Source organism: Schistocerca americana, chromosome 5 (genome assembly GCF_021461395.2).
Source record: "Schistocerca americana isolate TAMUIC-IGC-003095 chromosome 5, iqSchAmer2.1, whole genome shotgun sequence".
Classification (NCBI taxonomy): Eukaryota; Metazoa; Arthropoda; class Insecta; order Orthoptera; family Acrididae; genus Schistocerca; species Schistocerca americana.
Genome location: NC_060123.1, coordinates 66,500,399 through 66,509,995, shown reverse-complemented (window position 1 = coordinate 66,509,995; position 9,597 = coordinate 66,500,399). Strand labels below are relative to the sequence as shown.

The window sequence follows — 9,597 nt, the reverse complement described above, 5'->3', positions numbered from 1 at the left end:
CCACTTTCACCATTGCTATCCAAGTTTTAAGTTTTGTACTGCTCTTCCAGTCACTGTCTATCCTGGTTCCTAGTTATTTAAAGCTCTGCACGTATTCTAATATTTTTCCATCCAGCATTCTGCAAAATCATTTATACGCAAATACATATATTTACAGTGATTCTGATTAATGTAAATCTAAATACACAATAAATATGTCATTCTTCCTTACACTCTCAAAATATATACCTACATACTATCTGACTACTTACATTATTTAAGTAGATATTTGAATAAATAAACAGCAGTTCTACATAATAGACTTATTGCCCAGAACTAGGGTCCTTCAGTTGCTACTAGTATTTATGTTATTCAAATTACACTGAAGGAACTCTTCAACTGAATAGTATGATTTCGTAATCAAAGTGTGTAATACCTGTTTAATTTTATCTAGAGGTAGGGTTTTTACTGTTTGTGGTAAGTTATTGTATAACTTCAAGCTTTGATATTTGTGTCTCTTGCGTGTGACAGCCTTTAGAGTATTACATATAGCTTACAATTGTTTCTTGTACTGTGTAAATGTACATTTGATCTTAAGTTAAATTTATGTATCCTCTCTTCGCCATGTATTAGGCAATTTATAAATATATGTTTGAAAGTACACACACACACACACACACACACACACACACACACGTGCGCATACAACAGAGTGTTATTTGAGTTCTCTGCAATAAGAAACTTTCTACACATCTTCAACAAGGAAAACATTATGGTGGTTACAGTCTAATTGGAGTCTAAGATCATATATTGCAGTCTTCTTTTAAATGACATAATGCAGTCCTCTCAATCAGCGTATTATTGATATTAAAACATGTTCTTTTCCAATATAACCTATGAGGGTTTTCACACCTCTTCATCTGATAGTCTATATGTTCTTCCAAATGTAGTTGTGGGGTATACTTTACAAACTGTGAAAGTCTTTTGGAAGAGTCAATTTATCTCTTCTTCTTGGGTATGAAAAAGAAGGAGCTGGTCCAGAAGAAAACATAAATGAAGAATTTACTTCTTATTTTTCATTTCTTGATAGCACATAAGCCACCGCCATTTGTTTTCGTAAGTACAAGTACAAAATCCTAAAATCTGTTCAGGAAGCATGCCATCTGCATCTGGTCCCAACTGAATTTTATGAATATCAGAATTCTTAAAATGAGAAACTACTTTTGCTGTAGCTTTGGCTTTGCTCAGAGGGCTAAATGCATAATATTTCTGAGTCATATGACTGCTGTGGCTTCATAAATCATTTTTGTCAACCTTCTTTCTTCTGCTGAATTTTCATCATTTGCCGTATAGAAAAAAGAGACTGACTGTGAATTTGTTTTAATCCACTCAAACAACTGGGAGAGCGTTAATATTTTAATATTCAGTTATTCATAGGATTATGCAAACTGCCTTTGGCTGCAAGCCTTTTCACTGCATCACAAACACCGTTATTGCCTTTCCATGGTGAAGTAGAATAAAAATGCCATTGTGCATCAGTTCCCTCAAAATCTTCAAAATCATGACATGAGATAGAAAAGCCTGTTCGATTTCTTACATTGTGCTGCTGAACCATCACTGCAGTAAAAAAAAAAAAAAAAAAAAAAAAATTTAAATACCACAAGTTTTTAAAATTGTTATATGACATGGTTTACTACACTGTTAAAATGATAAACTGAAGTGTACTTCATTAGTATATTTTCAGTTCATTTTAACTTAGCAAACGTGAAGTTGGCAGTAAAGTGAACAAAACGGATTGCGGCAAAATAAAATTTCAATATACTCCCTTTAGGATACCACTACAAAATTTGACAGACACTTTAACAAATAGTGCATGACTGACACAAATGTTTTCAGTATGAAAAAAGTTTCGATTCTGAAATCTTCAGAATTTAAAACAACTTTGATTTAGAAAAATTTACCATCTGTCAAGTATCACTTACTTCTAGAGCTCATTAGAAACTAAATGAAATGGTAAAAATTTTAGTTTAGTAAATCAAATAGTTTTAAAAATATGGCCATTTTAATGTTTCAAAACATGACAAAAATTGCGCAATTTTGGAAACTATAAAAATTAATAATTCAAAAATTAAATGTCCAAAAAAACTTTCATTTTGGATTTTATCTTATGTTGCTAGGTAGAATACGATGTCAAAAAATTAAAAAACTCTGAAGCTCCAGTGTTCAAATTTGTTTTTTTTTTATTGGTTTATTTCACACAGAATGACTCTACATTTAATTTTTTGAAACGATTTTTACAGGATTCTCGAGGACAAAGTCCTACTGCAGTCACTGCTTTTTTCCAACATCTAAATATACAGCTTGATCCCGAAGTGTTGATCAAGTTGCCAGCAGATGACACTTTTACTATAATGATGCAACTATCTGAATGTGACATTAGCACTTTGGTATGGTAATTATACTGTACATGCGACGAAATGTATGTACCAGAAGATAACACCGGGTTGGTAAGCTACGTATTATTTGTGTTGTGTATTTTATTGGTTGTTAACAGTTTCCCACAACTTTTTTTTTTCTTTTACTGAATCTAATGATGGCCACTGACAAACTTGATACCGGTAACATTATACAACATAAGTGTGATCTTGATAGTGCATTATAATAAAGTGAATTGTAGGAGAGGCGCCAATCTGGAAATACAATAATAAGTGGCACAAGCTTAAAGTATAAACTCTGACACACATTCATGACTCACACTATGATACAACTACGTGCGCACCAGTTTGACAGAGTTAATTGGTAAAGTTAATACGGAAGACAGAGACAGAAGCAGCTGGTCGCAAAATTATACCCGCAGTTAGGTGAAAAACTGAATTGTTAGTAGCTTCTGAACTACGTTTCTGGCTTCACTTCGTGTCGTGGACTTACACTGTCAAGAAATGGTGCAAAATCAGCCATTAATGCTCATTTTCAATCATCTCTTGAGACTTCGTCGTTTGTGGAAATTTGCTACCGACGAGTAACGGACTTTATAGATTTAAGTGTCAGGAAGTCATTTCTGAAAGTATTTGTATGGAGTGCAGCCATGTATGGAAGTGAAACATGGACGATAAATAGTTAGGACAGGAAGAGAATAGAAGCTTTCGAAATGTGGTGCTACAAAAGAATGCTGAAGATTAGATGCGTAGATCACATAACTGATGAGGAGGTATTGAATAGAATTGGGGAGAAGAGGAGTTTGTGGCACAACTTGACGAGAAGAAGGGATCGGTTGGTAGGACATGTTCTGAGGCATCAAGGGATCACAAATTTAGCATTGGAGGGTATCGTGGAGGGTAAAAATCGTAGAGGGAGACCAAGAGATGATTACACGAAGCAAATTCAGAAGGATGTAGGTTGCAGTAGGGATTGGGAGATGAAGAAACTTGCACAGGATAGGGTAGCATGGAGAGCTGCATCAAACCAGTCTCAGGACTGAAGACCACAACAACAACAATACGTGGGCTCGAACTCTACACGAGTTAAATTTCCCACTGCGGTTCATTGCCGTGATGGTTCCTGCAAAAGACTCACAGTAAATTCTTTCTCGCATTGGACAGCAGACGCTTCGTTTACCTTGACCTCGTTGTACGGGGCTGATAAACTCTTACTTGCAGTTTTCCTCTCATATTACCCGTGTATGAACTTTTTGGAAGACGTGTGTCCAAATTTACGAAATTAAAAATTCTCGCCCCCGGGTGGGCTCGAACCACCAACCTTTCGGTTAACAGCCGAACGCGCTAGCCGATTGCGCCACGGAGGCTTGCGGCGGAAACAGTCGAACTCTACATGTGACATTCAGAGTAACTGCTTCGTCTTAGATTGTGTTACCTTATAATCTGCATTACGGGTTCAGACAACCAAGACAACAGTACACATCGAAATACCTCAGCCGAACGCCAGTGTACCGTTCGCTCGTAACAGCAAACACGTTGGTTCGTCGATCGATATCAACCGAGTCTGGAAGAGGTAGGGCGAGGTGAAGGGAAAGTAGGGGCTGAGCCAACGTCAGACGTTTCACGTTATACGAATTTGTAGCAGCGTTGCGCTGTATGTTTCTTATGGTATGCGATAGCAATGCTGTGTAAACTACTAGCATAGCAGCCAGATATGTTTACGATTTCTAAAGTGCGGCAACAGTTAACAGTTTCAGGCAGCAGCCGACGAGCCGCCATAAAGAGACAGCCACCTTACGTGGCAGGAGCGTAGTTGAGAATTCTGTTCAACCCTACGTGAATTAGATTTTAGTTTCTACTCTCTTTCACCAACAACTTCGATTCCTACAATAAAGTCACGGCTGATTATTTCCCTGTTTGTTAGACAGTTATTGCTTCGTCTACGTTGAGCTCTATGTTCACGGCGCGATAAACTGTCCCCTGTTCATTTCTTCCCAGACTCTATGCATGCGTGAACTGAAGTAACATCGACACCTTGTGCGGTATAGTGTCTTTTGAAACGTACGTTTAGTGCTTTGCAAAGTACAGACGTACTATAATTACTCGACTGTAAGACAAGTTTTTTTTCCAAATTCTTCGTTCGAAAATTAGTGGGTCCTCTTACACTCATAGATGAAACTCTAATTCAGGCTGTTCCAGCCGGGCTCCAGGGAGCCGGAGCGCTGCGGAGCGCTCACTGCGGCAGCTCGGAGCCCGCGTGGAGGGGGAAAGCGAACTCACTGCCCCCTGGCCGCATGCAGCCGCAACTGACGCAATAATCCGTGTTCAATGACAGCTATGACTAGCTGTGCCCCTATTGGAGGATACCTTCCTATTCATTGAGAGGGATGTTCGTCCGCAGTGTCTTGTATGCCATAAAGTATTTAATTCTGCGAAGAGGTACAATATACAACGACATTATACACGTCTTCACGCAGCGCACTACGATCAGGTAGAAGACGTCGCACGCAGAGAACTGGTAGCCAGGCTTAAGAACGACATACCAGGAGACGTAAGTTTAAAAACGGTTTCGTAATACGGAGGGTATCAAAACATGCAACATATTTCGCTTTCTGTAATGCGTTTATAATTTTCAGGTGAATGAGAGCGGAGAAAACACTGCTGATCTGCAATTCGAGCAAGCTACAGGGTCACTCACATCATTGCGACGAGTGGCAAGCCGTTTTCGGTGGGACCACTCGTACAATCGTGCATGGTAGCAGTTGCAGAATGTTTGTTTCCAAGGGAGGTGCAGGCAATTGAAGTGGTTTGCCTGTCGAAGCAAACAATGTCTCGTCGAATCCTGGACATGGCAGCGGATTTAGAGACACAGCTCAGGAAAAGGCGGAGAGCTACGTTGCATTTTCGCTAGCGCTTGACGAAAGCACCGACATATCGGACTGTGCTCAGCTTGCAGTCTTTGTGCGTGGTGTCGACATGGAGCTGCAAGTAACTGAAGAACTCTTGGATGTGGTACCACTCGATTACACCGCAACAGGACGTGAAATTTTTGAAGCTGTTTGTGAATCAGTGGACAATATGAATTTGCCGTGGGATGAGCTCCAGGCAGATGTTCAATCGTCTTGCTTCTTTAAAACTACCTGAAGGTACTACTTTCGATTATCAAGCAAAGTTAAAGCAGCTCATCACGTCCTTTGAAACACGATTCCGAGACCTCACTAGATTGGAAATGTAACTTAAGGTGTTCAGCACTCCTTTCTCAGTTTCCCCCGATGACTTGTCACCGTCACTTCAATTGGAGCTTACTGATTTGCAAAATTCAACTTTGTTAAAAGAGAGGTTATACAACACGTTGGATTTGTCAGATGGTATCGTTACAGCAAAAAACATTTCCCAAGCTTCACAACAATGCCGCTCAGGTCGTGTGCATGTTTGGATCTACGTATTGTTGTGAGCAGCTTTTCTCAGCAATGAAAAGAGTAAAAGTAAGGAACGATCGTTTCTTCAGGCGGCAACAATGAAGGCCATCCTCCCCATTAACGCTGCGAACACTTTGACGTCTGATATTTCCGATCTTGTAATGAAAAGAAAATGTCAAGCTACAGAGGCCCAATAAATTTAGTATGCAATTTCTTGTTTCTTATTTACTTCCTCAACATCGTATTTCCTGGTGTAGCATGTCCCACGTCTTAACAGCCAAGAGTATGAGGTTGTCGATCTAGTAAGACGCATCTGGCACATCAAAACGCTTGCCCTGCCGCCTGCCTCAGCCAGCCGTGCCACGTACCGGCGTGCCGGCCCACTCGAATGGTCAGCGAGCGACACGGCTCCCTGGAGTAGGGAGCGCTCCGCGGCTCACAACGGAGCCGACGTCGATGTTTTCACGCTAGGTAATAGCATACAGTAAACTTAAAACTGTTGTTCTTTATTGCTTTAGTTTTATGTGAGTTGCTTTTTCCACTATTGTTGCGTTTGAATTTTGCGAAGACAATTTCGTAATATTATCTCCGCAGCTTTCATTTTTCTTTCATAATGTAAGCTTTTAAACGCAGTAAGTGGTAGCGACAGATACGTAATAGATGAAAATCGTAGCTGCTGCTGTAGATTATAAGGTCCCATCCGTTATACACTCGTTGCTCGCCGTCTGAATTTGTCTTTCACGAGGTTTCCGAATAATAATAACCATTTATTGTTACTGTCAGCTTCCTCCACTACAGTGAAATTCAACAGAATATTACATGCCACTACTTTAATTAAGCTTGGAACTATTTCGCGCAACCATCTTTCTTACCTGCAGGCGAATCATCTGAAAGTCATATTCTCGCGACCGACCTGTGCAGTTATTAACTAAGACTTCTCGACATCGACTCTGCTGACGAACAGCGGCGCGAAACACAGGGCAAAACCAACCCACTGTTGTGGCTAGAGATGCAACTCTATTTATTGTAACAACTGGCCAATCTTATGACCAGCGTTCTGTATGTAATGATTCCAATGGACGTAAGCAAGGGAGGTATCATGAACTGGAGCAAAGTTTGTGGAGTAATTATGGGAGAAAGGCGCTGCAGAGTTCCCGGTTATTGGAAATAATATCGAAATGAAGATGCTGGACATTTTCCAACGGCAGCCGCTACTGAATTCATAGTTGGTACTTGCAGTTGCAAGACGATGATGAACGGTGCAGACCTTACAAATCTAATACTATCAGTATACCTAAATATACAGTCTGCCATCTACTGTGAAGTGTATGGCAGAAGGTAAGGGGGTTGAACTAAAAAATATGGAAAAGCTACCAGAAACGCATTCTTGAACGTAAATGCTGATGCCTGCCAATCCTGCAGATTGCGCTGTAGTATGCAAGTATGACCACCAACGGCACTTGTACAATGTCCCCAACAGTTGCAAGTGTCAGAAGTGGTTAGAAAATAGTCCTGCGTAGTTGGGAGTACATTAGGTCGATGCTAAGTGAATTCGAACGTGTGCGAATTGTTGGAATTGTTGATGCTCCTATAGCGAATGCTTCGGTAATAATGGGAGCCGAAATGTTTGGTGTTTCAGGAGGCAGCTCATCGAAGATTTATACCGCATACGGGGAAACTGGAGAAACCGTCTGCTAAGTCACAATGCGGACGAAAGTGTGTGTTGAGTAATCGTTACAGACGGTCATTGAAGAGGACTGTGACGAAAAATAACGGGACGACAACTACAAATGTCACTGCAGATCTGAATATCGCACTCGCAACCCTGTCTTTTTTTGGAATTATTCCATGCAGGTTTGTATCTTTTTGTAGTTTTGTTATTCTATATTCACTGGATGTCGAGTTCAACCGTGTTTTGTGTATAATCTCTTCCAGGTATTCGAAACTTTCTACTTATGCTATCTTTCCATTCAGTGTTACCAGATGATATCTGTCTGTTGGTTTTATGTCCATTTGCTGAGCTTTTTCATATGAGATTTGTAATCCTATTTTGGCTGAGATTTCATGTGGTGTCTCTAGAGCATCTTTGACTTTTTTCTCTTATTTGTTGTGATGGCTGTATCATCAAAGGCCAGACATTTTTTGTTGACAGTTCCATTATTGTTTTTGCGCCTTCTCACCTTTACCCGCTTGATTCCTTTGTCCCAGGTCTTGATTATTTTCTCGAAAAACGAGTTAAATAGAATGGTGACAGGTTACCTCCCTGTCTCACTCCTGTCTTGGTTTCGAATGGTTTCGAGACCTCTCGCATAAACTTGACTTTGGTTATTATATTTGTTAATGTTTCCTGGATTGGCTTTCTTGTGTTGTAGTCAACATTCATTTCTTTCGGTGAGTTGATGCGTATTGTTCTATCTATGGAGTCTTAGGGCTTCTTGATATCGACAAATGTTTTTGTGGTGTTTCTGGACTTTGTTATCGTCAATACAGTTCTCAGGCACCAGGTTTATTCATACCTTCCTTGGTATTTTCCTATCTGTGGATCTGTCTGAGGCTATAGCTGATTTAACAGGGCTTCAGATAGACTGTAATTTGTCATAGGCAGTAGTGAAATTCCTCTGTAGTTATTAGGGTCTGATTAGTCTTCTTTCTTGTGTAAGAGATGTATTCGCGCTGACTTCCATTTTTCTTGTACCTTTTCTGTTTCCCAGATGTTTTTAATGATTACGTGTATTTTGGGTGTTACGTTTTCGTGGTATAATTTTCAGGTTTCCACAAGGTCCATCTTCTCCAGGTGCTCTGTCATTATTTTCACGCTCTCCTCGTGTGTTGGAGAACTGTAGACCTGCATTGGTTTACCACAGTTATGTAGTGTGTCTAAGTATTGCACAATATTTCACAGTTGTTTTTCAGGTTTGTCTGTAGTGTTCCACCTTGTCTTGTGAAGCATAAGTTCGGTGGTTGATATCCTGTCATACTTTCTCTGAATGTATTATAAAAATTTAGTATGTTGTTTTTATTAAAGTCCTCTTCTATCTCTTTCAGTTTATTGTTTTCGTAATCTCTTTTTTCTCTGCGCATTATTTTCGAAATGGTCTTCTGTATCCTGTTGAATTCTACCCATTTTTCTGATGTCCTATGACTGTTAAATTTTTCCCAGGCTGTTATTCTGTCTTACATGATTCTGTCACGTGTCATATTCTATCATCTGTGTTTTCTAGGTGGTTGCCCCAATATTATAACTTTCTTCTTTTTTATGACAGTTCTGTCCACTCGTTATTGTCGATTTGCTTATTTTTTCTGTTCTTTCTTTTTTGGTTTGTTGTACAAAGTCTAGGGCTGTTCTGAAAGTTCTGTTGGTTCTCTTGATTTGTCTATTGGGTATAAATTTCGCTTTAACTTGCAGTAGTAGGTGATTATCACACCCGGAAAATCCTTTCCTTGTTCTTATATTCACAATTATCTGGTGTTTTTCATGGATATCGCTATGTCGTTTATATGAAATTCTCCTAGGGTGTTGTTGGGGGCCGGTAATGGTGGAGTTCTTTCTATAATTACATTTATGAAATTTTTATATTATTATTGAATTATGATTTATTGATGAGAATATGAAGTGTAAAGAAATAAATGTACTGTGAGATAGTTATCAATGTATTTATTTATTGCATATTTAGCTGGATCTAAATAGGGCCTTAAGACCTTCTCTTACATCTGACCAGGAACAATTCACACTAAGAATATTACACATTCACAAGAATGCCAAT

General features: G+C 39.4%; 1 non-coding gene across 1 annotated transcript; it reads right to left on the bottom strand.

Moving 5' to 3' along the window:
* Positions 1 to 3,707: 3,707 nt before the first annotated feature.
* On the bottom strand, positions 3,708 to 3,781 carry Trnan-guu. The gene has a single exon. It is a non-coding gene; the product is annotated as a tRNA-Asn (tRNA).
* Between the last annotated feature and the right edge of the window lie 5,816 nt (positions 3,782 to 9,597).